This window comes from Amblyraja radiata, chromosome 12, assembly GCF_010909765.2.
Source record: "Amblyraja radiata isolate CabotCenter1 chromosome 12, sAmbRad1.1.pri, whole genome shotgun sequence".
Classification (NCBI taxonomy): domain Eukaryota; kingdom Metazoa; phylum Chordata; class Chondrichthyes; order Rajiformes; family Rajidae; genus Amblyraja; species Amblyraja radiata.
Genome location: NC_045967.1, coordinates 35700287 through 35725567, shown reverse-complemented (window position 1 = coordinate 35725567; position 25281 = coordinate 35700287). Strand labels below are relative to the sequence as shown.

The 25281-nt window shown below is 45.9% G+C and overlaps 3 long non-coding RNA genes across 3 annotated transcripts; all 3 read left to right on the top strand.

Moving 5' to 3' along the window:
• The first annotated feature begins 3763 nt into the window (after nucleotides 1–3763).
• LOC116979073 lies at nucleotides 3764–9013 on the top strand. The gene is made up of 4 exons (XR_004413627.1): nucleotides 3764–4055; nucleotides 7693–7746; nucleotides 8251–8258; nucleotides 8785–9013. It is a non-coding gene; the product is annotated as an uncharacterized LOC116979073 (long non-coding RNA).
• A 3528-nt stretch (nucleotides 9014–12541) lies between these two features.
• On the top strand, nucleotides 12542–13981 carry LOC116979072. Its single transcript, XR_004413626.1, has 3 exons — nucleotides 12542–12726; nucleotides 13226–13233; nucleotides 13759–13981. It is a non-coding gene; the product is annotated as an uncharacterized LOC116979072 (long non-coding RNA).
• A 3612-nt stretch (nucleotides 13982–17593) lies between these two features.
• Nucleotides 17594–20978, top strand: LOC116979071. Its single transcript, XR_004413625.1, has 3 exons — nucleotides 17594–18993; nucleotides 19100–19254; nucleotides 20021–20978. It is a non-coding gene; the product is annotated as an uncharacterized LOC116979071 (long non-coding RNA).
• Nucleotides 20979–25281: the final 4303 nt, after the last annotated feature.

The following is a 25281-nucleotide window of genomic DNA, read 5'->3' as shown; positions in this document are numbered from 1 at the left end:
GGATTGTTCCCGATGTTGGGGAAGTCCAGAACAAGGGGTCACAGTTTAAGGATAAGGGGAAAATCTTTTAGGACCGAGATGAGAAAAACATTTTTCACAGAGAGTGGTAAATCTCTGGAATTCTCTGCCACAGAAGGTAGTTGAGGCCAGTTCATTGGCTATATTTAAGAGGGAGTTAGATGTGGCCCTTGTGGCTAAAGGGATCAGGGGGTATGAAGAGAAGGCAGGTACAGGATACTGAGTTGGATGATCATGGCGGTGCAGGCTCGAAGGGCCGAATGGCCTACTCCTGCACCTAATTTCTATGTTTCTATGTCCCACCTTTTTAATTCCATAATTTTTCCATTGTGTAAAACCTTTATCTAACACGGAGGGTTTAAATGAAGAATTGTTTACAATGGGAAGAAAGAGTGATAAATTATCCAATTTTAAAGTCTTTTAATTGTTTCCAAATTCGTATACCACTATATATTATAGGGTTTTCACTGTAGGTTTTTTTGTTCAATTTTGTGGGAGCTAACATAATCGAGCCAATTTCAAAAGGCAAGCAGCCTTCCTTTCCATCTTTAGCCAGTCTGGTTGCTGATCCATTTCTTCCAACCAGAAGTTCATATTTTTAATATTAACTGCCCAGAAGTGAAACACAAAATTTGGTAAAGCTAATCCTCCATTTGTCTTGGATTTACATAAATGTTTTTTACTTATTCTATGGTTCTTATAATCCCAAATAAAACTTGTGACAATGGAATCAACTTTAAAAAAAAAATAAAAAAATTTGGGGAGATGTATCGGGATTAATTGAAAGAGGTACAATAATTGCTGGAGAAAAATCATTTTTATAGCATTAATTCTTCCAAACAATGAGATAGGAGTGTTTTCCAATACTGAATATTCTTATGTAGTTTATTCAGTAAAAGTGGGAAATTTAATTTAAATAAAGAAGTATATTTCTTAGTCACATAAATTCCTAGATATTTAAATTTTTCGTTGACTATTTTAAAGAGGGATTGTTGCAATGTATGTAAGTTGAGTTCCATTATTGGCATAATTTCACTTTTGTTCCAATTAATTCTGTATCTCGAAAATGAACCAAATTGAGTTATAAGATTTGACAGGTTTGGGATGCTAGTTTCTGGGTTTGTGATGTATATTAATACATCATCTGCATATATAAAAATTTTATTAACAGTTTGTGGACGTGATCCTGCATGGAGAGAATTGTCCCCTGTCCGAGAAGATGAAGTACATCTACAACCTTTCTTCGTCTAGTACAACTAAAGGTCTGGTAAAAGCTACTAAATATTTTACTCCCCAAGTCTGCTGTTTGCATTTATTATGTCTGGATGTCCTCTTTCTCTATTTGTAATGCTTAATTAAGAAACATGCAAGTACAGTTGATGTTCAGACTTTGTAGCATGTGTCGTAATTTATTAGTAATGGCATTGTGACAACGTAAAGTGCAGGATCAGAAATATTAAAGTTTATCTTCTACTAAACACTACATTCCTCCTCCAATTTATGGATCCGGATGTGATTAGCATGTTTAATTTTTTATTATCTCAACAAAATATTTGATGCTGTAATGAAGGCTACTGGAGATTGTAAAATGACTTAAAGATTTCTGGAAATCTTTTAACATTAAAGACTTCATAATGCTTGCTCGCGATGCATGGGACACGGTTGGTGTGTGAAAGGTGTTTGATTAAAAAATATGCCTGCATCTAGTGCCTGACCTGAGACCTGACCTTTAGGGTTGGTAATGGTCTATGTAAAACCTGAGGAAAGGGTTGAATTTGGCTTAGAAACTAGGTTGTGAAGAAGTGAGTTGGAAGACATGCAGGTTTTTAGACTCATTAAAGGTAACTCATCCCAAGATTCGCTTGACCTTAAAAGCGCAGGAACATGAAGCAGAGAAGATAGAGGAGGTTGAGGTTCTTTGAAATCTAACAGCCAAGTGGTTGACAGATGCATTCTGTTTAATTGAGAGGGTTTTGGCTATTTTGATGAAGACGATCCAAATAATGAAAATGCAAAAGTGAGTAGATAGAATTTATTTATTTAGATAGAATTTATTTGCCACACAACCAGGGTCGGTGGTATTTGGGTTGTCGGCAGCGGTACAATAATAAAGAACACACAACCACAATAAAAATGTAACACAAACATCCACCACAGCATTCATCACTGTGGTGGAAGGCACAGAACTTGGCCAGTCCTCTTCCATTTCCCCCCGTAGTCAGGACCTCCACCCTCCGCAGCCGTTGCTGCGGGCGTCCAGATGGTAAGGGACAAAGTCAAGGTAAGTCCAGGATGGGCTCTTCCCCACCGGAGACCGCGGCTTCAGATTGGTGTAGGCCGCAGGCCGGCGGTCGAAGATTTAAGGTTCCCGCCGCGCCGCAGCCAGAAGCACCGCAGACCGCAGGGCCGATGGTCGAAGCTCCCCTCCAGGGGTGATGGTAAGTCCATGCCGAACCCGCGGTAGAGTTGGCCGCGGGCTGGCCGTGATGGCTTCTTCCCCCGGGTCCCCCACGAGGGATCCCGGGCTGCGGACGCCGCGCCATCTGGAACTCTGCAGACCGCGGCTTCAGGCTGCTGGTTGCCGCGGGTCAGCGAAAGGGAGCGCTCCCCTCCAGCGAGGGCTCGCCCGCTCCTCGCCGAGAGTCCACGCTGCGCCCGCCGCTGAAGCCCCGGGTGCGTCTCCGGAAAAGGCCGCGCCGATCCTCGTTGTTAGGCCACGGGGGAGGCGACCTGGAAAAAAAGTGCGAGGTGGGCCGTCGGGTGAGAAAGGCCGACATTGTCGTCCAATAGAGAACTTGGCGGCTGTGGACGGGCCCACGGTGGGTGTCGGAGAGAAGATAAAGAAGAGGAGCATGTGGCAATGGTAGGTACAACAAATGCTGAAAGTGACACCTGAAAGCCAAGGGATCTCTGGTAATGAAGCCGATCCGTATCAGAGGACAAACACCACATCCAAGTCACACTAGACAAAAGGAGGAGGAAATGACCGAGCAGAAAACATACATTGAGGAACAGCAGCACCAGAAGCCTACCACGGATTGTCTCTTGGAAAATCAATACTTCACAACTGGCAAGAAGTAGCTGGAGCTAACAAAGATGGGGACTAAGCTGGTCTCTTCTTTGCAGTGTCATTGGATTCACCATCGGGGCAAAGCCAGAAGAAAGATGTCAAATAGCCTAACTGGCTCTGAAAGGGCCCTGCAAGCAAGGCAGATTATCCAGGAATGATGCATCTATTTGCTTGAAGATGGAGCCATCACCAATTCAACACTGAACAAAAGAAACCACCAGTGATGATGAGGAAAAGACCCAGCCAGGACCAAACAGGAGATCATGAGCATCACAACTGACACTGTTTGTTGGTGGAGAAACACAACCCACACCCAAATCAACGCTCAACAAAAGAAAGAAAGAACATGCATTGAGGAACAGGACCATCAGCACCCGACCACGGATTGTCTCTTGGAAAACCAAGGCATCACAACTGACCATTAGTAGCTGGAGCTAACGATGATTGAGAACCAAGCTGGTCTCCTCTTTGCAGTGTCATTGGATTCACCATCAGGGCAAAGCCGGAAGAAAGATGTCAAATAGCCTGACCAACTCTGGAAGAACTCCAGGAATCTCCAGGATGTTTGATGGAGCTGCGGTGGCTGCCGGAGAGAAGATGAGGAAAAGGAGCAAAGAGCAAAGATAGTTACGACAAATGACCCACTTTCGTCACCCAAGCGAGACCATCAGGAAAGATGTCAAATAGCCTGACCAGCTCTGGAAGGACTGCTAGCAGGGCAGAATCTCCAGGAATGATGCATCTTATTGACTGAATATGGAACCATCACCAATTCAACACTGAATAAAAGAAAGCACCAGTGATGACGATGAGGAAAAGACCCAGCCAGGATTAACATAAAAGCATAAGCATCATAACTGACACTGCTTGTTGGTGGGAAACACAAGCGAGGATGTTAAAGAGAGCAAGGTGTGCCGTCCAAGAGAGGACTCAGCAGCTGAAGACGGGCCCGCGGTGGGTTCCGGAGGTTGGACGAAGACGCGCCCTCGGTGGGTGCTGGAGGACGAAGAGGAGCATCTGCCAATGGTAGTTACAACAAATGCAGAATGGGACACCTGAAAGCCACGGGATCTCTGGTAATGAAGCCTATCCTTGTCACAGGACAGAACCCACACCCAAGTCAACACTGGACAAAATGTGGAATGGAACAGGAGCATCATAACCCTACCATGGATTGTCACAGGGAGAACCAAGTGTCAAATAGCCTGACCAGCTCTGGGAGGACTCTACTAGCAAGGCAGAATCTCCAGAAATGATGCATCTTTGACTGAAGATGGAGGCATCACCATTTCAACACTTAATAAAAGAAAGCACCAGTGATGACGAGGAGGAAAAGGCCCAAGCAGGAGAGCATGAGCATCATAATTGACGCTGCTTGTTGGTGGGAAACACAAGCGAAGATGTTAAAGAGATCAAGGTGTGCCGTCCAAGAGAGGATTTGGCAGCTGAAGATGGGCCCGCAGTCGGTGCCGGAGGTTGGACTTGCACTGTGGTGGGTACCGAAAAGAAGATGAAGAAGAGGAGCAAGAGGCAAAGATAGTTATGACAAATGATCCAATTACGTCACCCAAATGAGATGGATAAAGAGAGCGAGCTGAGCCCTCAGGGAGCGAGGAAGACGGGAGAGCCATCCCAGAGAGGACTCGACTGCTGAAGACGGGCCCATGGTGGGTTCCGGAGGTCAAAGAGGAGCAAGTGCCATTGGTAGTTATGACAAATGCAGAAAGCAACACTTGAAATCTAAGGGATTGCTGGTAATGAAGTCTATCTTTGTCACAGGACAGAACCCACACCCAAGTCAACATTGAACAAAATGAGGAACATGCATGGGAGGAACAGGAGCATCAGAACCCAACTACAGATTGTCTCTGAGAAAACCAAGGCATCGCAATTCCCCAGGAGTAGCTGGAGCTAAAGACGATTGAGAACCAAGCTGATCTCCTTTTTGCAGTGTCATTGGATTCACCATAAGGGCAAAGCCAGAAGAAAGATGTCAAATAGCCTGACCAGCTCTGGGAGGACTCTGCTAGCAAGGCAGAATCTCAATGAATGATGCATCTTTGACTGAAGATGGAGCCATCACCAATTTAACAATGAACAAAAGAAAATACCAGTGATGACGAGGAGGAAAAGACCCATCCAGGACCAAACAGGTGATCATGAGCTTCATAACTGACGCTGCTTGTTGATGGGAAACAAAGGCAAGGACGTTGAGAGCAAGTTGTGTCATCCAAGAGAGGATTCGGCAGCTGAAGACGGGCCCGTGGTGGGTGCTGGAGGTTGGACCTTACCGCAGTGGGTGCCTGACAGAAGATCAAGAAGAGCAAAAAGCAAAGATAGTTACGACAAATGGCCCACTTTCGTCACCCAAGCAAAGCGGTTAAAGAGAGTGAGCTGGGCCCTCAGGGAGTGAGGAAGAAGGATGGAGCCGCCCAAGAGAGGACTCGGCATCTGAAGACGGGCCCTCGGTGGGTGCCGGAGGTCAGAAAGAAGACGAATAGGAGCAAGTGCCAATAGGAGTCACGACAAATTCAGAACGTGATATCTGAAAGCCAAGGGATCTCTGGTAATGAAGCCTGTCTTTATCACAGAACGGAACCCACACCCAAGTCAACACTGGACAAAATGAGGAATGAACATACAGGGAAGGAACAGGAGCATCAGAACAATACCATGGATTGTCACTGGGAAAACCAAGGCATCACAACTGACCAGAAGTAGCTGGAGCTAACGTCGATGGGGAACCAAGATGGTCTCCTCTTTGCAGTGTCATTGGATTCACCATCAGGGCAAAGCCAGAAGAAAAATGGCAAATAGCCTGACCAGCTCTGGGAGGACTCTGCTAGCAGGGCAGAATCTCCAGGAATGATGCATCTATTTGACTAAAGATGGAGCCATCACCAATTCAACACAAAACTAAAGAAAGCACCAGTGATGATGAGGAGGAAAAGACCCATCCAGGACCAAACAGGAGTTCATGAGCATCACAACTGACTCTGCTTGATGGTGGGAAACAAGCGAGGATGTTGAAGACAGCAAGGTGTGCTGTCCAAGAGAAGATTCGGCAGCTGAAGACAGGACCACGGTGGGTACCGGAGAGAAGATGAAGAGGAGCAGGAGGCAAAGAGTTATGACAAATGAGACCCACATTCACCACCCAAGCTAGATGGTTAAAGAGTGAGCTGGACCCTCGGGGAGCGAGGAAGATGGATAGAACCGTCCAAGTGAGGACTCGGCAGCTGAAGACGGGCTCATGGTGGGTTCCGGAGGTTGGATGAAGACGGGCCCTCGGGTGCCAGATGTCGGAGAGAAGATGAAGACGAGCAAGTGCCAATAGTAGTTACAACAAATGCAGAACACGACACCTGAAAGACAAGGGATCTCTGATAATGAAGGCCATCTTTTGTCACAGGACAGAACCCACACCCAAATCAACACTCAACAAAAGAAAGAAGGAACATACATTGAGGAACAGGAGCATCAGAACCCTACCACGGATTGTCTCTTGGAAAACCAAGGCATCACAACTGACCGGAAGTAGCTGGAACTAACGGCGATTGAGAACCAAGCTGGACTCCTCTTTGCAGTGTCATTGGATTCGCCATCAGGGCAAGGCCAGAAGAAAGATGTCAAATAGCCGGACCAGCTTTTGGAGGATTCTACTAGCAAGGGAGAATCTCCAGGAATGATGCATCTTTGACTGAATATGGAGCCATCACCAATTCAACACTGAATAAAAGAAAGCACCAGTGATGATGAGGAGGAAAAGACCCAGCCAGGCCCAAGCAGGAGAGCATGGGCATCATAACTGACGCTGCTTGTTGGTGGGAAACACAAGCGAAGATGTTAAAGAGAGCAAGGTGTGCTGTCCATGAGAGGATCAGTCAGCTGAAGACGGGCCTGTAGTGGGTGCCGGAGAGTAGATGAAGAAGAGGGTCAAGAAGCAAAGATAGTTACGACAAATGACCCACTTTCATCACCCAAGCAAGACGGTTAAAGAGAGTGAGCTGGGTCCTCAGGGAGCGAGGAAGATGGATGGAGCCGTCCAAGTGAGGACTCGGCATCTGATGACGGGCCCTCGGTGGGTGCCGGAAGTCGGAAAGAAGACGAATAGGAGCAAGTACCAATGGTAGTTACGACAAATGCAGGACGCGACACCTGAAAGCCAAGGGATCTCTGGTAATGAAGCCTATCTTTGTCACAGGACAGAACCCACACCCAAGTCAACACTGGACCAAATGAGGAACGAACTTACAGGGAAGGAACGGGAGCATCAGAACCCTACCGTGGATTGTCACTGGGAAAACCAAGGCATCACAACTGACCAGAAGTAGCTGGAGCTAACGTCGATGGGGAACCAAGATGGTCTCCTCTTTGCAGTGTCATTGGATTCACCATCAGGGCAAAGCCAGAAGAAAAATGGCAAATAGCCTGACCAGCTCTGGGAGGACTCTGCTAGCATGGCAGTATCTCCAGGAATGATGCATCTTTTTGACTAAAGATGGAGCCATCACCAATTCAACACAGAACTAAAGAAATCACCAGATGGTGCATTCCAAGAGAGGACTCGGCAGCTGAAGACGGGCCCATGGTGGGTTCCGAAGGTTGGACGAAGACGGGCCCTCGGTGGGTGCCGGAGGTCGGAGAGAAGACGAAGAGTAACATGCCAATGTTAGTTGATGATGCGTGGGACATGAAGCAGAGAAGTTAGAGGAGGTTAAGGTTCTTTGAAATCTAACAGCAAAGTGGTTGACAGATGCTTTCTGTTTAATTGAGAGTGCTTTGGCTATTTTGATGAAGACGATCCAAATAATGAACATAACGCAAAAGTGAGTAGAAATGTGCTTTCGGTTCTGAAATGTGTTGCTGGTGCCATGTGGCTCAAGAAACTGATGGTTGATGGGACGATGTTCTTGAACTTGGAAAGAACGATTGTCGGGTTGCTGAATGTCTTTTAAGATGCACCAGTGAGAGCTGCAATTTGCATTTTATTTTGTCTGGAGGCCTTATTTCTCTATTTGCTTACTTACGAACCCTGCAAGTGTAATTCAGACCAGTATTTGATCTTCAGGCTGGGTAGAAAGAGTCATAATTAATATCTAGCTGCAATGTAAAGCGAGGAATAGGCCTTTCTTTGAATGAATTGTTAAAGGCTGTTAAAGGGAGCGAGGTGGGCAGTCGAGGGGTGAGAAAGGCCAATAATGCCGTCCAATAGAGGACTTGGCGGCTGTGGACGGGCCCACGATGGGGGTCTGAGAGAAAATAAAGAAGAGCATGTGGCAATGGTAGGTACAACAAATGCTGAAAGTGACACCTGAAAGCCAAGGGATCTCTGGTAATGAAGCCGATCCTTGTCAGAGGACAAACACCACATCCAAGTCACACTAGACAAAAGGAGGAGGAAATGACTGAGCGGAAAACATACATGGGAGGAACAGCAGCATCAGAACCCTACCACGGATTGTCTCTGGGAAAACCAAGACATCACAACTGACAAGAAGTAGCTGGAGCTAACATCGATGGGAAACCAAGCTGGACTCTTCTTTGCAGTGTCATTGGATTCGCCATCGGGGCAAAGTCAGAAGAAAGATGTCAAATAGCTCAGAAAGGGCTCTGCAAGCAAGGCAGAATCTCCAGGAATGATGCATCTATTTGCTTGAAGATGGAGCCATCACCAATTCAACACTAGCCAATAGTAGTTACGACAAATGCAGAACACGACACCTGAAAGACAAGGGATCTCTGGTAATGAAGCCTATCTTTTGTCACAGGACAGAACCCACACCCAAATCAACACTCGACAAAAGAAATAAGGAGCATACATTGAGGAACAGGAGCATCAGAACCCTACCACGGATTGTCACTGGGAAAAACAAGGCATCACAACTGACCAGAAGTAGCTGGAGCTAACGATGATTGAGAACCAAGCTGGACTGCCCTTTGCAGTGTCATTGGATTCGCCATCAGGGCAAGGCCAGAAGAAAGATGTCAAATAGCCTGACCAGCTCTTGGAGGATTCTACTAGCAAGGCAGAATCTCCAGGAATGATGCATCTTTGGCTGAAGATGGAGCCATCACCAATTCAACACTGAATAAAAGAAAGCACCAGTGATGATAAGGAGGAAAAGACCCAGCCAGGCCCAAGCAGGAGAGCATGGGCATCATAATTGACGCTGCTTGTTGGTGGGAAATACAAGCGAAGATGTTAAAGAGAGCAAGGTGTGCCGTCCAAGAGAAGATTTGGAAGCTGAAGACGGGCCCGCAGTGGGTGCCGGAGGTTGGACTTGCCCCGTGATGAGTACTGGAAAGAAGATGAAGAAGTGGAGCAAGAGGCAAAGATAGTTATGACAAATTACCCAATTTCATCACCCAACGAGACGGTTAAATAGAGTGAGCTGGGCCCTCAGGGAGTGAAGAAGACGGACGGAGCCGTCCCAGGGAGGATTCGACAGCTGAAGACAGGCCCTCTGGGTTCCGGGGGGTCAAAGAGATCACGAAGAGGAGCAAGTGCCAATGGTAGTTACGACAAATGCAGAACACGACACCTGAAATCCAAGGGATCTCTGGTAATGAAGTCTATCTTTGTCACAGGACAGAACCCACACCCAAGTCAACATTGAACAAAATGAGGAACATGCATGGGAGGAACAGGAGCATCAGAACCCAACTACAGATTGTCTGGGAAAAGCAAGGCATCGCAACTCCCCAGGAGTAGCTGGAGCTAAACACAATTGAGAACCAAGCTGATCTCCTTTTTTCAGTGTCATTGGATTCACCATAAGGGCAAAGCCAGAAAAAGATGTCAAATAGCCTGACCAGCTCTGGGAGGACTGATATCAAGGCAGAATCTCCAGGAATGATGCATCTTTGACTGAAGATGGAGCCATCACCAATGTAACACTGAACAAAAGAAAATACCAGTGATGATGAGGAGGAAAAGACCCATCCAGGACCAAACAGGTGATCATGAGCATCATAATTGACGCTGCTTGTTGGTGGGGAAACACGGACAAGGACGTTGAAGACAGCAAGTTGTGTCATGCAGGAGAGGATTCGGCAGCTGAAGACGGGCCCGCGGTGGGTGCCGGAGGTTGGATCTTACTGCGGTGGGTGATGGGCAGAAGATGAAGACCAAGAAGCAAAGATACTTACGACAAATTTCCTCACCCAAGCAAGGCGGTTAAAGAGAGTGAGCTGGGCCCTCAGGGAGCGAGGAAGACGGATTGAGCCGCCCAAGAGAGGACTCGGCAGCTGAAGACGGGCCCATGGTGGGCGCCGGAGGTCGGAGAGAAGATGAATAGGAGCAAGTGCCAATGATAGTTACAACAAATGCAGGACGTGACACCTGAAAACCAAGGGATCTCTGGTAATGAAGCCTATCCTTGTCACAGGACAGAACCCACACTCAAGTCAACACTGGACAAAATGAGGGAGGAACAGGAGCATCAGAACTCTACCACGGATTGTCACTGGGAAAACCAAGGCATCACAACTGACCAGAAATAGCTGGAGCTAACGATGATTGAGAACCAAGCTGGACTCCTCTTTGCAGTGTCATTGGATTCACCATAAGGGCAAAGCCAGAAGAAAGATGTCAAATAGCCAGACCAGCTCTGGGAGGACTACTAGCAAGGCAGAATCTCCAGGAATGATGCATCTTTGACTGAATATGGAGCCATCACCAATTCAACACTGAATAAAAGAAAGCACCAGTGATGATGAGGAGGAAAAGACCCAGCCAGGCCCGAGCATGAGAGCATGGGCATCATAATTGACGCTGCTTGTTGGTGGGAAACAGAAGCGAAGATGTTAAAGAGATCAAGGTGTGCCATCCAAGAGGATTTGGAAGCTGAAGACGGGCCCGCAGTCGGTGGCGGAGGTTGGACTTGCCCTGTGATGAGTACCGGAAAGAAGATGAAGAGGAGCAAGTGGCAAAGAGAGTTATGACAAATGACCCAATTTCATCACCCAACAAGACGGTTAAATAGTGAGCTGGGCCCTCAGGGAGTGAAGAAGACGGACGGAGCCGTCCCAGGGAGGACTCGACAGCTGAAGACAGGCCCTCAGTGGGTTCTGGGGGTCAAAGAGAAGACAAAGAGGAGCAAGTGCCAATGGTAGTTACGACAAATGTCACAGGGCAGAACCCACACCCAAGTCAACATTGGACAAAATGAGGAAGGAACATACAGGTGAGGAACAGGAGCATCAGAACCCTACCATGGATTGTCACTGGGAAAACCAAGGCATCACAACTGACCAGAAGTCGCTGGAGCTAACGTCGATGGGGAACCAAGATGGTCTCCTCTTTTTAGTGTCATTGGATTCACCATCAGGGCAAAGCCAGAAGAAAAATGGCAAATAGCCTGCCCAGCTATGGGGGGGGGGGGGGGGGACTCTGCTAGCAAGGCAGAATCTCCAGGAATGATGCATCTTATTGATTGAAGATGGAGCCATCACCAATTCAACACCGAACTAAAGAAAGCACCAGTGATGACGAGGAGGAAAAGACCCATCCAGGACCAAACAGGAGATCATGAGCATCACAACTGACTGCTTGAAGGTGGGAAACACAAGCGAGGATGTTGAAGACAGCAAGGTGTGCTGTCCAAGAGAGGATTGGGCGGCTGAAGACGGGCCCGCGGTGGGTGCCAGAGAGAAGATGAAGAAAAGGAGCAAGGAGCAAAGATAGTTACGACAAATGACCCACTTTCGTCACCCAAGTGAGACCATCAGGACAAAGGCAAAAGAAAGATGTCAAATAGCCTGACCAGCTATGGAAGGACTCTGCTAGCAGGGCAGAATCTCCAGGAATGATGCATCTTTTTGACTGGATGGAGCCATCACCAATTCAACACTGAAGAAAAGAAAGCACCAGTGATGATGAGGAGGAAAAGACCCAGCCAGGACCAAGCAGGAGTTCATGAGCATCAAAACTGACGCTGCTTGTTGTTGGGAAACACAAGTGAGGATGTTAAATTGAGCAAGGTGTGCCGTCCAAGAGAAGATTCGGCAGCTGAAGACGGGCCCGCGATGGGTTCCGGAGATTGGACGAAGACGGGCCCTCGGTGGATGCTGGAGGTCGGACAGAAGATGAAGAGGAGCAAGTGCCAATAGTAGTTACGACAAATGCAGAACGCTACATCTGAAAGCCAAGGTATCACTGGTAATGAAGCCAATCCTTGTCACAGGACAGAACCCACACCCAAGTCAACACAAAATGAGGAAGGAGCATACAGGGGAGGAACAGCAGCATCAGAACCCTACCATGGATTGTCACTGGGAAAACCAAGGCATCACAACTGACCAGAAGTAGCTGGAGCTAACGTCGATGGGGAACCAAGATGGTCTCCTCTTTGCAGTGTCATTGGATTCACCATCAGGGCAAAGCCAGAAGAAAAATGGCAAATAGCCTGACCAGCTCTGGGAGGACTCTGCTAGCATGGCAGTATCTCCAGGAATGATGCATCTTTTTGACTAAAGATGGAGCCATCACCAATTCAACACAGAACTAAAGAAATCACCAGATGGTGCATTCCAAGAGAGGACTCGGCAGCTGAAGACTGGGCCCATGGTGGGTTCCGAAGGTTGGACGAAGACGGGCCCTCGGTGGGTGCCGGAGGTCGGAGAGAAGACGAAGAGTAACATGCCAATGTTAGTTGACGATGCGTGGGACATGAAGCAGAGAAGTTAGAGGTTAAGGTTCTTTGAAATCTAACAGCAAAGTGGTTGACAGATGCTTTCTGTTTAATTGAGAGTGCTTTGGCTATTTTGATGAAGACGATCCAAATAATGAACATAACGCAAAAGTGAGTAGAAATGTGCTTTCGGTTCTGAAATGTGTTGCTGGTGCCATGTGGCTCAAGAAACTGATGGTTGATGGGACGATGTTCTTGAACTTGGAAAGAACGATTGTCGGGTTGCTGAATGTCTTTTAAGATGCACCAGTGAGAGCTGCAATTAGCATTTTATTTTGTCTGGAGGCCTTATTTCTCTATTTGCTTACTTACGAACCCTGCAAGTGTAATTCAGACCAGTATTTGATCTTCAGGCTGGGTAGAAAGTCATAATTAATATCTAGCTGCAATGTAAAGCGAGGAATAGGCCTTTCTTTGATTGAATTGTTAAAGGCTGTTAAAGGGAGCGAGGTGGGCAGTCGAGGGGTGAGAAAGGCCAACAATGCCGTCCAATAGAGGACTTGGCGGCTGTGGACGGGCCCACGATGGGGGTCTGAGAGAAAATAAAGAAGAGCATGTGGCAATGGTAGGTACAACAAATGCTGAAAGTGACATCTGAATGCCAAGGGATCTCTGGTAATGAAGCCGATCCTTATCAGAGGACAAACACCACATCCAAGTCACACTAGACAAAAGGAGGAGGAAATGACTGAGCAGAAAACATACATTGAGGAACAGCAGCATCAGAACCCTACCACAGATTGTCTCTGGGAAAACCAAGACATCACAACTGACAAGAAGTAGCTGGAGCTAACATCGATGGGAAACCAAGCTGGACTCTTCTTTGCAGTGTCATTGGATTCGGCATCGGGGCAAAGCCAGAAGAAAGATGTCAAATAGCTCAGAAAGGGCTCTGCAAGCAAGGCAGAATATCCAGGAATGATGCATCTATTTGCTTGAAGATGGAGCCATCACCAATTCAACACTAGCCAATAGTAGTTACGACAAATGCAGAACACGACACCTGAAAGACAAGGGATCTCTGGTAATGAAGCCTATCTTTTGTCACAGGACAGAACCCACACCCAAATCAACACTCGACAAAAGAAAGAAGGAGCATACATTGAGGAACAGGAGCATCAGAACCCTACCACGGATTGTCACTGGGAAAAACAAGGCACCACAACTGACCAGAAGTAGCTGGAGCTAACGATGATTGAGAACCCAGCTGGACTGCCCTTTGCAGTGTCATTGGATTCGCCATCAGGGCAAGGCCAGAAGAAAGATGTCAAATAGCCTGACCAGCTCTGGGAGGACTACTAGCAAGGCAGAATCTCCAGGAATGATGCATCTTTGACTGAAGATGGAGCCATCACCAATTCAACACTGAATAAAAGAAAGTACCAGTGATGATAAGGAGGAAAAGACCCAGCCAGGCCCAAGCAGGAGAGCATGGGCATCATAATTGACGCTGCTTGTTGGTGGGAAATACAAGCGAAGATGTTAAAGAGAGCAAGGTGTGCCGTTCAAGAGAGGATTTGGAAGCTGAAGACGGGCCCGCAGTGGGTGCCGGAGGTTGGACTTGCCCCGTGATGAGTACTGGAAAGAAGATGAAGAAGTGGAGCAAGTGGCAAAGATAGTTATGACAAATTACCCAATTTCATCACCCAACGAGACGGTTAAATAGAGTGAGCTGGGCCCTCAGGGAGTGAAGAAGACGGACGGAGCCGTCCCAGGGAGGATTCGACAGCTGAAGACAGGCCCTCAGTGGGTTCCGGGGGGTCAAAGAGAAGACGAAGAGGAGCAACTGCCAATGGTAGTTACGACAAATACAGAACACGACACCTGAAATCCAAGGGATCTCTGGTAATGAAGTCTATCTTTGTCACAGGACAGAACCCACACCCAAGTCAACATTGAACAAAATGAGGAACATGCATGGGAGGAACAGGGGCATCAGAACCCAACTACAGATTGTCTCTGAGAAAACCAAGACATCGCAACTCCCCAGGAGTAGCTGGAGCTAAACACAATTGAGAACCAAGCTGATCTCCTTTTTGCAGTGTCATTGGATTCACCATAAGGGCAAAGCCAGAAAAAGATGTAAAATAGCCTGACCAGCTCTGGGAGGACTGATATCAAGGCAGAATCTCCAGGAATGATGCATCTTTGACTGAAGATGGAGCCATCACCAATGTAACACGGAACAAAAGAAAATACCAGTGATGATGAGGAAAAGACCCATCCAGGACCAAACATGATCATGAGCATCATAACTGACGCTGCTTGTTGGTGGGGAAACACGGACAAGGACGTTGAAGACAGCAAGTTGTGTCGTCCAAGAGAGGATTCGGCAGCTGAAGACGGGTCCGCGGTGGGTGCCGGAGGTTGGATCTTACTGCGGTGGGTGATGGACAGAAGATGAAGAAGACCAAGAAGCAAAGATACTTACGACAAATTTCCTCACCCAAGCAAGGCGGTTAAAGAGAGTGAGCTGGGCCCTCAGGGAGCGAGGAAGACGGACGGAACCGCCCAAGAGAGGACTCGGCAGCTGAAGACGGGCCCATGGTGGGCGCTGGAGGTCGGAGAGAAGATGAATAGGAGCAAGTGCCAATGATAGTTACAACAAATGCAGGACGTGACACCTGAAAACCAAGGGATCTCTGGTAATGAAGCCTATCTTTGTCACAGGACAGAACCCACACTCAAGTCAACACTGGACAAAATGAGGGAGGAACAGGAGCATCAGAACTCTACCACGGATTGTCACTGGGAAAACCAAGGCATCACAACTGACCAGAAATAGCTGGAGCTAACGATGATTGAGAACCAAGCTGGACTCCTCTTTGCAGTGTCATTGGATTCACCATAAGGGCAAAGCCAGAAGAAAGATGTCAAATAGCCTGACCAGCTCTGGGAGGACTACTAGCAAGGCAGAATCTCCAGGAATGATGCATCTTTGACTGAATATGGAGCCATCACCAATTGAACACTGAATAAAAGAAAGCACCAGTGATGATGAGGAGGAAAAGACCCAGCCAGGCCCAAGCATGAGAGCATGGGCATCATAATTGACGCTGCTTGTTGGTGGGAAACAGAAGCGAAGATGTTAAAGAGATCAAGGTGTGCCGTCCAAGAGGATTTGGAAGCTGAAGACGGGCCCGCAGTCGGTGGCGGAGGTTGGACTTGCCCTGTGGTGGGTACCGAAAAGAAGATGAAGAAGTGGAGCAAGTGGCAAAGAGAGTTATGACAAATGACCCAATTTCATCACCCAACGAGACGGTTAAATAGAGTGAGCTGGGCCCTCGGAGTGAAGAAGACGGACGGAGCCGTCCCAGGGAGGATTCGACAGCTGAAGACAGGCCCTCTGGGTTCCGGGGGTCAAAGAGAAGACAAAGAGGAGCAAGTGCCAATGGTAGTTATGACAAATGTCACAGGACAGAACCCACACCCAAGTCAACATTGGACAAAATGAGGAACATGCATGGGAGGAACAGGAGCATCAGAACCCAACTACAGATTGTCTCTGAGAAAACCAAGACATCGCAACTCACCAGAAGTAGCTGGAGCTAAAGACAATTGAGACCCTAGCTGGAATCCTTTTTGCAGTGTCATTGGATTCACCATAAGGGCAAAGCCAGCAAAAATATGTCAAATAGCCTGATCAGCTCAGGGAGGACTCTACTAACAAGGCAGAATCTCCAGGAATTATGCATCTTTGTCTGAAGATGGAGCCATCACCAATGTAACACTGAACAAAAGAAATTACCAGTGATAACGAGGAGGAAAAGACCCATCCAGGACCAAACAGGTGATCATGAGCTTCATAAGTGACGCTGCTTGTTGGTGGGAAACACAGACAAGGACATTGTGAAGACAGCAAGTTGTGTCATACAAGAGAGGATTCGGCAGCTGAAGACGGGCCCGTCGTGCGTGCCGGAGGTCGGAGAGAAGATGAAAAGGAGCAAGTGCCAATGATAGTTACAACAAATGCAGGACGCGACACCTGAAAGCCAAGGGATCTCTGGTAATGAAGCCCATCTTTGTCACAGGACAGAACCCACACCCAAGTCAACACTGGACAAAATGAGGAAGGAACATACAGGGGAGGAACAGGAGCATCAGAACCCTACCATGGATTGTCACTGGGGAAACCAAGGCATCACAACTGACCTGAAGTCGCTGGAGCTAACGTCGATGGGGAACCAAGATGGTCTCCTCTTTTTAGTGTCATTGGATTCACCATCAGGGCAAAGCCAGAAGAAAAATGGCAAATAGCCTGCCCAGCTATGGAGGGGGGGGGGGGGGGGGGGGACTCTGCTAGCAAGGCAGAATCTCCAGGAATGATGCATCTTATTGGTTGAAGATGGAGCCATCACCAATTCAACACCGAACTAAAGAAAGCACCAATGATGACGAGGAGGAAAAGACCCATCCAGGACCAAACAGGAGATCATGAGCATCACAACTGACTGCTTGATGGTGGGAAACACAAGCAAGGATGTTGAAGACAGCAAGGTGTGCTGTCCAAGAGAGGATTGGGCGGCTGAAGACGGGCCCGCGGTGGGTGCCAGAGAGAAGATGAAGAAAAGGAGCAAAGATAGTTACGACAAATGACCCACTTTCGTCACCCAAGCGAGACCATCAGGACAAAGGCAAAAGAAAGATGTCAAATAGCCTGACCAGCTATGGAAGGATTCTGCTAGCAGGGCAGAATCTCCAGGAATGATGCATCTTTTTGACTGGATGGAGCCATCACCAATTCAACACTGAAGAAAAGAAAGCACCAGTGATGATGAGGAGGAAAAGACCCAGCCAGGACCAAGCAGGAGTTCGTGAGCATCAAAACTGACGCTGCTTGTTGTTGGGAAACACAAGTGAGGATGTTAAATTGAGCAAGGTGTGCCGTCCAAGAGAAGATTCGGCAGCTGAAGACGGGCCCGCGATGGGTTCCGGAGATTGGACGAAGACGAACCCTCGGTGGATGCTGGAGGTCGGACAGAAGATGAAGAGGAGCAAGTGCCAATAGTAGTTACGACAAATGCAGAACGTTACATCTGAAAGCCACGGTATCACTGGTAATGAAGCCAATCCTTGTCACAGGACAGAACCCACACCCAAGTCAACACAAAATGAGGAAGGAGCATACAGGGGAGGAACAGCAGCATCAGAACCCTACCATGGATTGTCACTGGGAAAACCAAGGCATCACAACTGACCAGAAGTAGCTGGAGCTAATGGCGATTGAAAATCAAGCTGGACTCCTTTGCAGTGTCATTGGATTCACCATAAGGGCAAAGCCAGAAGAAAGATGTCAAACAGCCTGACCAGCTCGGAGAGGATTCTGCTGGCAAGATAGAATCTCTGGGAATGACGCATCTTTTTACCAATGAACGGAGCCCTCACCAATTCAACCAGTCAAAAGAAAGCACATGCTAAGCAATAACAAATAAAGAAAATTTTATATTGGCATATATTGGAGTTGATATACATTACAGCAATCGAATTGATATCTTGTCTCATTATGTTATTATTAGTTATGGGAAAGTAGACCAACAATCATTGTGGAGCAGCCATTCTGATGCAGTCTGTTGTGGTTTATAAGGAATGTGTTGCTGGTGCAATGTGGTTCAAGAACCTGATGGTTGACAGGGAGATGCTGTTCTTGAACTTTGAAAGACCAGTCCTTGGGCTGCTGAGGGTCTTTTAAGAGGCACCATAAAGAGCTGCAATTTGCATTTTTAGTCTGGATGCCTTATTACTTTATTTGCTGACATATATAGCCTTCGTGTGAAGTTCAGACCAGCATTTTATCTTCAGGCTGGGTAGAAAGTTTGTGGTATTTAGCCACAATGCAAGTGTGATGTGAACATAACGTGTTGTATTGATTAATCCATATAATGATAGGGGATGGATGCAATATCTCTCCAATAGCCATATCTCTCCAATTGGTTGTTGGGTTTCTGCAATGTGGTTTGAGCTTGACAAAAAGCTGTTTTAAACCTGGAGGGGATAGTTCTCTGGTTCCTGTATTATCTTTCTGATGATAGCAGCCGAAGGGCCTGTTTTTGCGCTGTATCTCTAAACTAAACTAATTCACTGATTCTCTTGTGCCCTTGTCTCTGTCTCCGATTTCACCAACGGATACGGAGGACTTCCACTCCCAGTAACCTTCCTCCTCAACCCTCCTTCTATGCTGTCTTGGGCAAGCACAAGTCACCAGTCGTCTATGTAAGTGTTAACATTTACATTCAAAGAGAGAATTTCAATTAAAATAACGTTTAATTTAAATGCCTTTACTGTTGATTTTGTTTTTACACTTTTTTCTTTATTAAAGATTGATGGACCCATGCTCTCAGATCTTGGCTATCATGGACCTTCTGTGGACCAATGAGCTTAACCTGGGAAATCTGCACACTGACAGTTGCCGTCTTGCCCGAGGAGATCCAGAGCATCTGCAATGTTCCCTCGCTCATTCCAACAAAGCCTCTGGTAAGAGCAACCAAAAAGAGTAATTTATTCTTCACTGACAGTCTTTTTAAAAAATCACCAGAGAAAATGTATTCCCCAAGTCTGCCATTTACATTTATTTTGTCTGGATGTCCTATTTCTTTATTTGTAGTGCTTCGTAACTAAATTAGTCTCATTACTTGCATTTAGTTCATATCCTCTAAATCTTTTCTATCCATGTACGTGTCCAAGTATCTTTGAAATATTGTTATTGTCCCTCAAATACTTTCCCTGGCAGCTCGTTCTTTATACCATCCACTCTCTAAGTGGAAAAACTTGCCCCTCAGTTCCCTATTACTTTTTTCCCCTCTCACCTATAACCTATAGTTTAAAAGATATGTGGACAGGTACATGCATTGGAAAGGTTTAGAGGGATATGGGCTAACTGCAAGCAAATTGGACTAGTTTAGATGGGGCATCTTGGTCATTTTTAAGCTTATAAAGAGACATTTTTATGTTATGCTGACAATGTTTGTTTAGGGTCAGAGATCAAATATGACAGGTCACATGGAAACATTTTTTTAATCTCAATTTTACCTTACAAACCCTGTGAATTTAAAAAAACTAGAATGTTCATATCTTTAGCAGGCATGCATTATAGTTCTGTAGGTAGAAAATAGCAATGAATAAGATTAATCTTACAATAATTTTTTTATGTATTACTTTATGTGATGCCATCTGGTCATGTGTGTGATGTGTTTGGTTCACTTTCCAAAGAATAGCCAATAAACTATTCTATCTTTTACAGCTGGGTTCGATCCAGAGTATGAGGCACTGCCCTAACCATTAGAGATGGATGCCATGTTGAAAATAACCAAGCATTCAGAAAGGAATGGATGGATCCTGCTTCTTACTGCTCCCTCCAGCAAGATGGCGGTGATACACTTCATCCTCCAGATCACCACAACAGCAGTCTGCAGTACCATCGGGCAGCTCATTATGATGATGGTAGCCGGAATCACCAGGACAATGGTCCAGACTTCCAATTTGTACATTGACATAATTGAAACCGCCTTATTGGGTTAAAGCACAGAATGGATTTAGATGAAGGAAATAATATGAGCCACTGAATTACATCATCACCAAAAAAGCATACCATCGTTTCTACTTCCTCAGAAGACAAAGATATTTGACATTAATTTAAAGACTTTTACCAACTTCTACAGTTGAACTGTAGAAAGCGTACTGCTGGGTTGTATCACAGCTTGGTTTGGGAACAGCTTTGCCCAAGACCACAAGAAATTGCAGAGTTGTGGATCACTCCAGCACACAGACCAGACTTCCCACCATTGACTACATCTACACTTCATTCCCTTGGGAAAGCAGCCAACATAATCAAAGACCTTTTCCACCCTTGTCATTTCCACTTTTCCCTGCTTCCACCATAAAGAGGATATAAAAACTTGAAAGCGCGTACCTTCAGACTCGGGTGCAGCTTCTTCCCCTGTTATTTGAATTCTGAATGGTCCTTCCTGAAGCTAGGATACATTTCCTAATTTCCAACCAACATCATTGTGACCATTGGACTTTTTCCTCAGATTATGCTACAATGTTGAAAAACTGTATGCTGCACTATGCATGTTTCTCCTCTCTATCTATTGTGCTTGTGCATGGCTTGATTGTACAGTATCACCTGATTTAATTGCATAGCATGCAAACAAAAGCTTTTCACTGTATCTCAGTGTACACAACAATAAAGCAATTTAAACTTGTTTTTGTGTTCCACCGTAGATGACTTCACCTTGCCATATTATATTCCTTCTGTTATGTTCTGGCCCACACATTCAGCTTGTTTCTATCCCTTTAAAACCTATTTACATCCTTTTCACTGCTCAAACATTTCCCAAGTTTTGTATCATCAGTAAAATTGGAAATGTGATATTTGGCTGCCTCATCCAACTAGTTGAAGACTGAATAATCAGGGTTCCTGTGTTACCCACCTATCTATTTCCAATCCCTGGTTTCTGCCTGTCAGCCAATTCTCAGTAGCCAGCAGTATACTACACTAATCACATACCTTCTGAAGTTCTAAATGTACCACTGTCATTGTCCATTTTCCAACAATCTCCTCAAATATCTTCAAAACAATTAACACCATGCACTTTTCTGGATTAAACTCCATTGACTATTGCTCGGACCATTTGCCCAACTGATTTAGATCCTGCTGTAATTTGTGATACAATTTTAACTGTCTGATACCACACACATTATTGTCATCTGCAAACTCCCAGACCCAAAAGGCCACTCCATTACAACTTGCCTTCTTAATTAGTCAATTTTGATAACTTTAGCAAATCTACGGCTGCCTTGAAATCCCTTGGGAAAGCAGACATTTGTACTGTTTCATTCCATAACTTGGAATACAATTCAATTTGCGATTTACTTTCTAGTTCATCAGACACCATCTCCACCTCCCAAAATATTTGAGGAAATTGGGCCATCGTTTTGTGATAAATGGGGAATGCTATCAACATTATCGAAACTGCACATTATTAGTCTGAGGTTGTGACTGTCATGAGGAATAGGAGTAGAATGAGGTCGTTCGGCCCATCAATTCTACTCTGCCATTAAATCATGACTGATCTATCTCCCTCCTAACCCCATTCTGCCTTCTCCCCATAACCTCTGACACCTGTACTAATTAAGTATCTATCTGTGCCTTAAAAATATCCACTCACGGCCTCCACAGCTTTCTGGGACAAAGAATTCCACAGATTCACCACCCTCTGACCAAAGAAATTTCTCCATCTTCCTAAAAGAACGTCCTTTAATTCTGAGGCAATTCTGAGTCTAGTCCGAGACTCCTGCACTAGTGGAAACATCCTCTCCACACCCACTCTATCCAAGCCTTTCATTATTCTGTATGTATCAATGAGGTCTCCCTTCATTCTTCTAAACTCCAGCAAGTACAGGCCCAGTGCCGACAAACGATCATCATAGGTGCCTCATTACTGTGAAGAGTAAGCCACGATTGAATGGCGCAGTAGACTTGATTATCCACACTGAACAAGGTTTTGACAAAATGGTGTATTAGAGGAGTGAAAAAAAGATTTTTACCATTATAGGCAATAGGTGCAGGGGAAGGCCATTCGGCCCTTCGAGCCAGCACCGCCATTCAATGTGATCGTGGTCATACCAAAAAAGCAACAAGATACACAACTACGTAAAAACTTGACATAAACATCCACCACAGTGGCTCATCCACATTCCTCACTGTGATGGAAGGCAATAAAGTCTTCTTTCCTCCTGCGGTCGGGGGCGTCTAAGCATCCGCAGCCGAGCTCCCACGTCGGAAGCTCCTGCATCGGGGCGATCTAACTCCTGCGGCTTGGAGTTCCCAAAGTCGGTCACTAACCAGGGACTGTGAGCTCCGTGATGTTAAAGTCCTCAGTTTCCGCAGGTTGGAGCACCAAAGGCCGGCCCCTGGCAAAGGGATCGTCTGCTCCAAGATGTTAAAGTCCACAAGCTCCACGGTTTTCCCAGCAAGAGGCCGCCAACTCCATGATGATAGGCCGCAGAAAAAGTTGCATCTCTGTCGAGGGAAGAGATAAGTAAAGTTTCCCCCACATAATACAAAACTAAAGATAAACTAAAACATATATTTTACAACAAACTAAAAACACAAAGAAGGAAAAAGACGAAGGCAGACTGTTGGTGAGTGCAGCCATCGTGCTGAAGAAACAAGGAAACTGCAGATGTTTCAGGTCAGGACCTTTTGTTAGACAGTGAAATATTGCTGCTGCTCAATGTAAATTTGGAACATAACCAGAGGTGCCAGTGTGTGTCTGTCTGTCTGTGTCCATGTGTGTGAGTCTGTGTGTGGAGGGGAATTGGAAAAAAACACAAAAGTGGAACCAAGAAAAGATGTACATTCATTTTTAGTTTAGTTTAGAGATACAGCATGGAAACAGGCCCTTCGGCCCACCGGGTCTGTGCCGACCAGCGACCCCTGCACATTAACACTAGGGCCAACTTTTACATTTACCAAGCCAATTAACTTACAAACCTGTACGTCTTTGGAGTGTGGGAGGAAACCGAAGATCTCAGAGAAAACCCACGCAGGTCACAGGGAGAACGTACAAACTGTACATACAGCACCCGTAGTTGGGATCAAACCCGGGTCTCCGGCGCAGGAATGGCAGGCAAAGAGAGACCAATAAGTAATTACGAGGCAGAAAGAAGGCTGACTAAATAGTTGAGAGTAGCTCCAGAAGTATTGGTCTTACAAGTCAGTCCTTTGAAATCATATTTTTCTAGATGGTAGAATGGTGGATTAAAAAAATTCCAGCTATACCTTATTCAGGGCTGCATTCTATTCTCCAACGTTGGTCCAGCTGTTCTCTTTCCTACACTCTGCTCCTCTTCAGAGGTGCCCTGCCTATGAGCAACTTTAGAGTAGAGATGTAAGAGGATGTGTGCTGCCTGGGCATGCTTTTACTGACAGCTTATCCTCCCATGCATTTTACTTATTTCAGAAGAAACCATTTGCATCAGACATAACCGTTACAACCATCATGTGTAGGAAGGAACTGCAGATGCCGGTTTAAACTGAAGATAGACACAAAAAGCTGGAGTAACTCAGTGGGTCAGACATCATCACTGGAGAAAAGGAATTACTGGCGTTTCTAATGTTTCAGATCGAGACCCTACTTCAGACAGCCATCTGTTAGAGCAATGAGCACAGACTTTATTGTGTAGGAAAGAACTGCAAATATTGGTTTAAATTGAAGGTAGACGCAAAATGCTGGAGTAACTCAGCGGGGCAGGAAGCATCTCTATGGAGATGGGATGGAGTTTTGGGTCGAGACCCTCCCTCAGACTATTTCCTGTTATCAGTTAAACAAAAATCAAAATATGTATATATGTGCTTGTGTGTTTGTGAAGGTTTGGCTTTTCCCCCCTTTTTTTGGCTTTTTTTCCTCTTTTGGCTTATTTTCCCTTCTGGCTTTTTTTTCCCTTTTGGCTTTTTTTTCCCCTTTGCTTTTTTGGGGGCTTTTTTCCCCTTTTGGCTTTTTTTCCCCTTTTTTCTTTTTTCCCCATTAGCCTTTTTTCCCTTTTGCCTTTTTTTGGGCTTTTTTTCCCCTTTTTTGGCTTTATTTGGCTTTTTTCCCTTTGCCTTTTTTTGGCTCTTGTATAACACTGAACTAGTGTGAATGTATGATCAATTATTAGCATGTACATTGTGGGCTGAAGGGCTTGTTTCTATACTGTTTCTTCCAATCAATTGTAGAATATTTATTAGTGTGGCATTGGTTCAGCTGGTGATTCCTGGTGTCTTGTCTGCCAAAGGTACTCAGTAGTCCTGAGGGAGATGGTGAAGGGGGAAAGACACAGAGCAACTCATGTAAGAGTGGGAATGGTATGAAATAAACAGCTATTTTGACTCCTCTCATTTTCTACAAATCTAAGGTGTAGCCACAGATGCTCGCTTGGACCCCAGCAAAGTCTGCCTCTTTGTTTCAAACCTATGGCACCATTCCCAAACTTTTACTGTGTCATTGGTGCTGCCACCTGCACCCGTGCAGAACTCATCACTTTCATTAACTTTACCATTAACATCCAGCCTGCCCTCAAGTTCACTTCGACCATTTACGAAAACTCTCGCCCCTTACTTGATCTCTTTGTTCTCCATCTTAGGAGACAAACTATCAACTGGCATTTACTACAAACCTACTGACTCCCACAGCTATCTAGACCTCACCTCCCCTCACCCTGTCTCCTGTAAGGCCACCATTTCATTTGTTGCTGTTGCAGCTGTTCTTGAGATGAAGCTTTCAACTCCAGGACATTTGAAATGCCTACCTTTCTCACGTGGCTCCCCCCACCTCATTGTGGCTGACAAAGCACTTACCTGCATCTCCCACATTCCATGCACCTCTTCTCTCACCCCATCTCTCATTGATAGATTAGATTAGATTAGATTAGATTCGTTTATTCGAAATTTCGTTTCCCTGCAGTCATACATATAATAAAAAATGACAAAAACACACAATCAACACAAATTTAACA